The 7639-nt window shown below is 40.6% G+C and overlaps 1 non-coding gene across 1 annotated transcript; it reads left to right on the forward strand.

Moving 5' to 3' along the window:
* The first annotated feature begins 1476 nt into the window (after window positions 1-1476).
* Window positions 1477-1580, forward strand: LOC112731836 (small nucleolar RNA R71). The gene has a single exon (XR_003167592.1). It is a non-coding gene; the product is annotated as a small nucleolar RNA R71 (small nucleolar RNA).
* The last annotated feature ends 6059 nt before the right edge of the window (window positions 1581-7639 follow it).

Genomic DNA, 7639 nt, shown 5'->3' on the forward strand with positions numbered 1-7639 from the left:
ACTTTCACCAGCACATTCTCAACTACCCCTTCAGCTTGCTTCTGAGTTTTGTCAGCCAGTTGTATGATTACATCAGTGGATCTCACCTCATTCAGTTGTAGCCTCTTCATAAGAGTCAGAGGCATCACATTTATGCTAGCTCCTAGATCACAGAATCCTCTGTCAATTTTTGTTTCCCCTATGATGCAGGGGATATGAAAACTTCCTGGGTCTGTTTTCTTAGAGATTATGTCCTTCTTGATGAGGGCACTGCATTCTTTGTTCATTATTACAGTTTGTCCTCCCTTCAAAACTCTTTTCTTGCTCAGCAATTCCTTTAAATACTTGATATATGTAGGCATCTGCTGGAGAATCTCAAGAAAGGGAATATTGATATGGAGAGACTTAAATGTCTCTAAAAACCTTGAATAGGTTTTCCCTTTTTCACCTCCTCTTAACCTCTGAGGAAATGGTGCTTTTGGTTGGTATGTTTCCAGCATGCCTTTTTGCAGTTCCTTGGCTTGCTCAGTTTCACTTTCCTGCTTAGCTTCTTCCACACCTTCCTTCAAGATTTCTGGCTCCTGTTCTGAGGGTCTGATTCCTTCTTCTTCTGAGACTTCCTTCAATATGGTGATGGCTTTGCATTCTTCCCATCTCACTCTCTTTTGTTCCCCTTTAGGATTCTTTTCTGTGTCACTAGGGAACACTGCAGTTGATTTGGGGGCCTGTTGAGATAGCTCTCCTACTTGAGACTCCATCCTCTTGAGTTTTTCACCATGGGTTCTTAAGGTAGATCTCACATCATCCCTGAAGCTTTTCAACTCAATTATGTCCTGACCCATGTGTGCCAGCATTCCTTCTATCCGGTTTAATTGATCTTGAAATTGTTGGTTCGGATTAGGTTGGGTAGGTTGATTATTTTGGCCATGATATGATGGTTGGGAGTAAGTGTTTTGTGTGGCTTGGTATGATCTTTGGTTGGAGTTTTGGTATGTGGAATTGTTATGTTGGTTGTGGTTGTAAGATTTGTGGTTTTGTGGTTGGGTTTGTTGATTCTCCCACCCAAAGTTTGGGTGGTTTTTCCATCCTGGGTTGTAAGTGTTTGAATGTGGATCATATGATTGCCTTTGTTGGTTTCCCACATAGTTGGCCTCTTCCCAATCACCTCCTTCAGTGCTTACTTCCTCTTGATCTTGTGTGTGTATTGCAGCCACTTGCTTTGTTTCTAATTTCCTGGTGAGCTCTGCTAGTTGCTTTGCAAACACCTTGTTTTGGGCTAAAATTGTATCAACATGGTTCAGCTCCATGCCTCCCTTAGTGTTGTGTCTCTCTGATGCATAGTAGTACTCATTCTCAGCCACTGTCTCAATCACTTCAATGGCTTCTTCCACAGTCTTTTTCCTGTTCAATGAACCTCCTGATGAATGGTCTACAGCCTTCCTTGATTCATAAGAAAGTCCATCATAGAAAATATGCAATTGCACCCAGTCATGGAACATGTCTGGTGGGCATTTCCTTGTCAAATCCTTGAATCTCTCCCATGCATCGTAGAGAGTTTCACCATCTTGTTGTCTAAACGTCTGAACCTCAGATCGAAGCCTATTGACCTTTTGTGGGGGGTAGAAACGTGCCAGAAACTTGCTTTCCACCTCATCCCAGGTTGTTAGGCTCCCCTTTGGGAATGATTCCAGCCACTTAGCTGCCTTGTCCCTAAGTGAAAATGGGAACAAGAGCAGTTTATAGGCATCTTCCTGGACTCCATTGGACTTCACAGTGTCGCAAATTCTCAGGAATTTTGTGAGATGTTGGTTTGGATCTTCATTAGCACTCCCACCAAATGAACAATGATTCTCCACAAGTGATATTAACTGTGGTTTGAGTTCAAAATTGTTGGCCTGAATGGGTGGTTTCTGAATGCTGCTACCACAATTCCCAGAAGTTGGGTTTATGTATGAACTAAGAACCCTCCTCTCGGGAATGGCATTGTTTCCATCAGCTCTCTCATGGTTGTGAACTTCTCTATCCATGTTGAGATCTAGAGCTTCCTCAAAATTGTCCTCAGATTCTCCTTCCGATTCTTCTTCTCCCAGTACTCTCTTCCCTCTTGCTTCCCTTCTAAGTCTATGAAGGGTCCTCTCTGGTTCGGCGTATGGAGGAGTTGATGTCTCTCCTCTCCTACCTGTCATACAAGACACAGCACAGGCACCAAACAAGTGAAATACTCTTGGTTAATGGAAGAGTATGGTTAGAGCAGTTGAGGAGTTAATTCAAACAGTTAGTGAGTCAGTGAGTCAGTTGCTTGAATTTAAAGGCATAAAGAAAGAAAGAATGTAACAGAGTGCAGGAATTAAAATTCAACAAGTAACTTGAACCGAATTAATCAAAGCAAGAAAAATGCTCAATCTAGTTAACTTCCAATTTGAGAATTGTCAATCGAAAACCAATCCCCGGCAACGGCGCCATAAACTTGATGCGCATAAACTTGTTATACTACGATTAGGAAATTGCACGATCGGCAAAATTCCTTCCGGCAAGTGCACCGGTTATCGTCAAGTAAAAACTCACAATAGAGTGAGGTCGAATCCCACAAGGATTGGTTGAATGACCAATTCGGATTAGAAGTGTGTCTAGTTGAGCGGAATCAAGAATTAGATGAGAATTGCGGAATGTAAAATTGGCGGGAAACGTAAATGACAAGAAATTGAAATGGCGGAATCTTAAATTGCATGAATTAAAGAGCAGAAGCTAAATTGCTGAAATTAAAAGGGAATGGGGGTGATTGCATGAATTGAGTTGCAGAATGTAAAGAGAAAGTGGAAATCAGAAATGGGGAATTCATTGGGTTATAGGAGATATTGAGATCTCCGAATCAAAACATGTTTATCTCTTCCTCAACCAATGCGTTCATTGAATTTTGCTTGGCAATCTTATATGATTGGATCCCAATCCCTTGGCTCACCAATTCTCTCTAAAAACAAACAAATTCCCAATCCCTTGGTTTAAATGTTCATAAGAAGAGATGATGCTCGATCACTGATTATACCACACAGTTTCATGAACCACAATTTGGTAGGATTACATGTCACAATATCCATCCAAACCCCAATCCAATTCACTGTGAGAAAGCTTCTCTAGCATGAATCCTCCATTCCTTTCCCAAGGTTCCGAAGGATTCCAATTATGGGTAGTTTCTTTCCCAAGACAACTACCCAATGGAATTAGATCGAGAAGCTTTCTAACAAAATTCAAGAGAAAAGATTGAAGAAGAAGATAAAACTATTATTGATTCATTGAATTACAATAGAGCTCCCTAACCCAATGAAAGGGGTTTAGTGAGTCATAGCTCTGAATTCAATTACAAAGGTATGAAAACTAGCAAAATGAAAAGGTAAAGTTCCTCCTAACTTAAATTCTATCCTATTTATACACTTTCTATATTGAGCTTCTGTTGTGTTTCTTGGGCTTTGAGGCCTCTCCCTGCTTTCCTTTTGCTTTGGGTTTATGATCCATAATCCTGATGAGGCTGTGATCCAATTCTGTAACATTCATTGAGCAAACTTAGTGATAAACAAGTAATGACACAAGACTCAACAAATTAAAGCTCCAGACTCATCAATTCTTCAGGCCCAATTCCATAAACCATGATATTCAATTGGGTTTCATACCAGAGTAAGTTTAAGTTAATGTTTGTGCTCAAAAGCTAACTTAAACTGCAATATTTTTGGCCCAGAAACCTTTTCCAATAGTGGCGTTTAAGTTGCAGTTTAAGCTTAAACTGCAGCTTAAACGCCAGACACTTCCAGTGATGCCTTTTGTGGAAGCACGTTTAAGCTTCAGTTTAAGGTTAAACTGAAGCTTAAACGTGGAAATGGAAGAAGGCAGCCCTGGAGGGTAACGTAGTCGAACACGTTTAAGCTTCAGTTTAAGGTTAAATTGAAGCTTAAACGTGGAGATAGGAAAAGCAGCCCTGGAGGTCAAACACGTTTAAGCTCCAGTTTAAGGTTAAACTGGAGCTTAAACGTGGGAATAGAGAAAGCCATCCTGGAGGTCGAACACGTTTAAGCTCCAGTTTAAGGTTAAACTGGAGCTTAAACGTGGAAGCGGAGAAAGGTAGCCCTGGAGGTGTCGAACACGTTTAAGCTCCAGTTTAAGGTTAAACTGGAGCTTAAACGTGGAAGCGGAGAAAGCAACCCCTGGAGGTCGAACACGTTTAAGCTCCAGTTTAAGGTTAAACTGGAGCTTAAACGTGGAAATGGAGAAAGCAACCCTGGAGGAGAAAACTTGGTCGAACACGTTTAAGCTCCAGTTTAAGGTTAAACTGGAGCTTAAACGTGGAATTGGCTCCCTGGTGCATTTCCCATTTCTGGCGTTTAACTTCCAGTTTAAGGTTAAACTGGAGGTTAAACGCCACTTTCACCCTTTCCTCAGCTTTTATGATTTTGGCCGTTTAAGTTCCAGTTTAAGCTTAAACTGGAACTTAAACTCCACATGTGATATTCAAGCTTCCTTTATTGATTTTTGTTGCTTCCTTGCCTAGCCTCTTCTTTCCTGAAATCATCCAAACAACTGCATCAAAGTCTTGCAAATTTTCATGAGAATCTTCCATTCATAGCATTCAAGTAATATAACTAAAAACTCATGAAATTTGCATAAAAATCATACTGTTTGGATGGTTCATTGCTTTGTTATTCATTTAACCATTCTTGGTTACTTTAAGCTCAAGAAAGTGCATAAAACAACTAAAACTAACAGAAAAATGCTAGTGAAACTAGCCTAAGATGCCTTGGCATCAACCATCTAGCACTTGTTCTGAAAAGGTGCCAAGAGACTAACCTTATTTTAAACTAGGAGAAATGTCACTTTATCGTGACTGAAGGAATTGTCCTTGGGCATAAATTTTCGAACAAGGGAATAGAGGTGGATCAAGCTAAGGTAGAGGTAATTAAAAAATTACCACCACCTACCAATGTTAAGGCAATTAGAAGCTTTCTGGGACATGCAGGATTCTATAGGAGGTTTATAAAGGATTTTTCAAAAATGGCAAAACCTCTGAGCAATCTGCTAGCTGCTGACATGCCATTTGTCTTTAACACAGAGTGTCTGCAGGCGTTTGAGACTCTGAAAGCTAAGCTGGTCACAGCACCAGTCATTTCTGTACCAGACTAGACATTACCATTTGAACTAATGTGTGATGCTAGTGACCATGCCATTGGTGCAGTATTGGGACAGAGGCATAACAAGCTTCTACACGTCATTTACTATGCCAACCATGTTTTGAATGATGCACAGAAGAATTACACAGCCACAGAAAAGGAGTTGCTTGCAGTGGTTTATGCCATTGACAAGTTCAGATCTTATTTAGTGGGATCAAAAGTGATTGTGTACACTGATTATGCTGGTCTAAAATATCTCCTCACAAAGCAGGATTCAAAACCCAGACTCATAAGATGGGTGTTGTTTCTGCAAGAGTTTGATATAGAAATAAGAGACAGAAAAGGGACAGAGAACCAGGTAGCAGATCACATGTCCTGGATAGAACTGGTAGCAGGGGCGTCCCTCCCTCCTACTGAGATCTCTGAAACCTTTTCGGATGAGCAACTCTTTGTCATTCAGGAATTACCATGGTTTGCAGATATTGCAAACTATAAAGCTGGGAGATTCATACCCAAAGAGTACAGTAAGCAACAAATGAAAAAATTTATTTCTGATGCAAACTACTACTTGTGGGATGAACCATATCTCTTTAAGAGGTGTGCAGACAGAGTAATCCGCAGATGGTGCCTAGAGAAGAAGCACAGAAGATCCTATGGCATTGCCATGGATCACAATATGGAGGACACTTTGGAGGTGATTGAACAGCCACAAAGGTTCTCCAATGTGGTTTCTTCTGTCCTACCCTCTATAGAGACTCCCGGGAGTTTGTACGTAACCGTGACAGTTGCCAGAGAGCTGGTAATTTGTCTCACCATGGAATCTTAGAGATTGAGTTGTTTGATGTATGGGGTATTGACTTTATGGGGCCTTCCCCACCATCATACTCAAACACTTATATTCTGCTAGCAGTGGACTATGTATCTGAATGGGTAGAGGAAATTGAAACACCCACTAATGATACTAAGACAGTGATAAAGTTCCTTCAGAAGCATATCTTCAACAGGTTCGGTGTCCCTAGGATACTGATCAGTGATGGAGGTACTCATTTCTGCAATAAACAGCTTGACTCCGCTCTGGTTCGATATGGAATTAACCATAAAGTGGCAACTCCATATCATCCACAGACAAATGGGCAGGTTGAAGTCTCAAATAGAGAACTAAAACAAATCCTGGAGTGGACTGTAAGCACCCATAGAAAGGATTGGGCAAGAGGTCTGGATGATGCTCTGTGGCCATACAGAACAGCATTCAAGACTCCTATAGGGAACTCTCCATACCAGCTTGTGTATGGAAAAGCCTGTTGATAAACTCATATTTCATGAGTTATTTTGTGCTTAGTTTGAGTGATTTATTCAATCCTTCACCCACTTATTCATATTAATTTCATGGTTTTACTTTCCCTTCCTTATTATACGATGTATGTAAAAAACATGTTTCCTAAGCTTTAAAATTAATTATTTTAATTACCTTTACTTCCATTCGATGCCGTGATTAGTGTGTTGAGTAGTTTCAGATTTTCTAAGGCAGAATGACTTAAAGGATGGAAAAGGAAACGTACAAAAATGGAAGGAAAGTGCGAAACGGAGTTTTGAAGAAACTGGCACCCACGCGATCGCATGGACGACGCGACCGCGTGCCAGGCGCGAAGAAGCAGCGACGCGGCCGCATGACTGACGCGGCCGCGCGACTTGAGCATAGCGCATTCGACGCGGATGCGTGACCGACGGGACCACGCCACAAGGAAAACTCTAGATGACGCGACCGCGTGACCCACGCGGACGTGTGACAGAGGCCACGTATCAGAATTTACAGAATACGCCCCCAGCGATTTCTAAAGCCCTTTTGGCCCAAATCCAGGTGCAGAACACACAGACTAGAGGCTATAAAGAGGGGGGATGCATCCATTTAGAGAGAGCTCGCCAATTTTCACTTTCCATGATTTAGATTTAGTTTGAGAGGGAGATCTTCTCCTCTCTCTCTTAGGATTTAGTACTTCTTTTAGTTTGTAAGAGTGACTCTCGATCCAGGTTTTATGTTTCTTTGTTTTAAGCTTCTCTTTTCACTTTTATTTATTTATTCCAGCACTTGAGTTGATTATTTACTTTTATAATTTAATTTATGAATTATTCCATGTTACAGATTATTATTTGAATTAATGATATTTGAGGTATTCCAGTTTATGATTGCTCTCTTTAATTCATTGGCTTCCATCTAAGGACACTTTTATTCCAGCAATTTTACTTTTTCCCCTTTTGGTCTTGGTTAAGAAATCAGTAACTCAACATTATCAAACTCAACATAACTGATAATCGCTATCTTGCTAATTGAACTGAACTTCAGTAATTCCAACTTTTTCTTAGGAATTAAATAGGATTCGAAAGTCAAACTAATTAGTCCCTTGACTTTCCTTGCTTTAGTAAAGGTTAACTAAGTGGAATTTAGATTCAACTTTCATTATTGTTGAGAGGGATAACTAAGTTGGACTTCCAATTTCTCTTACCTTGCT

Source organism: Arachis hypogaea, chromosome 12 (assembly GCF_003086295.3).
Source record: "Arachis hypogaea cultivar Tifrunner chromosome 12, arahy.Tifrunner.gnm2.J5K5, whole genome shotgun sequence".
Taxonomy (NCBI): Eukaryota; Viridiplantae; Streptophyta; class Magnoliopsida; order Fabales; family Fabaceae; genus Arachis; species Arachis hypogaea.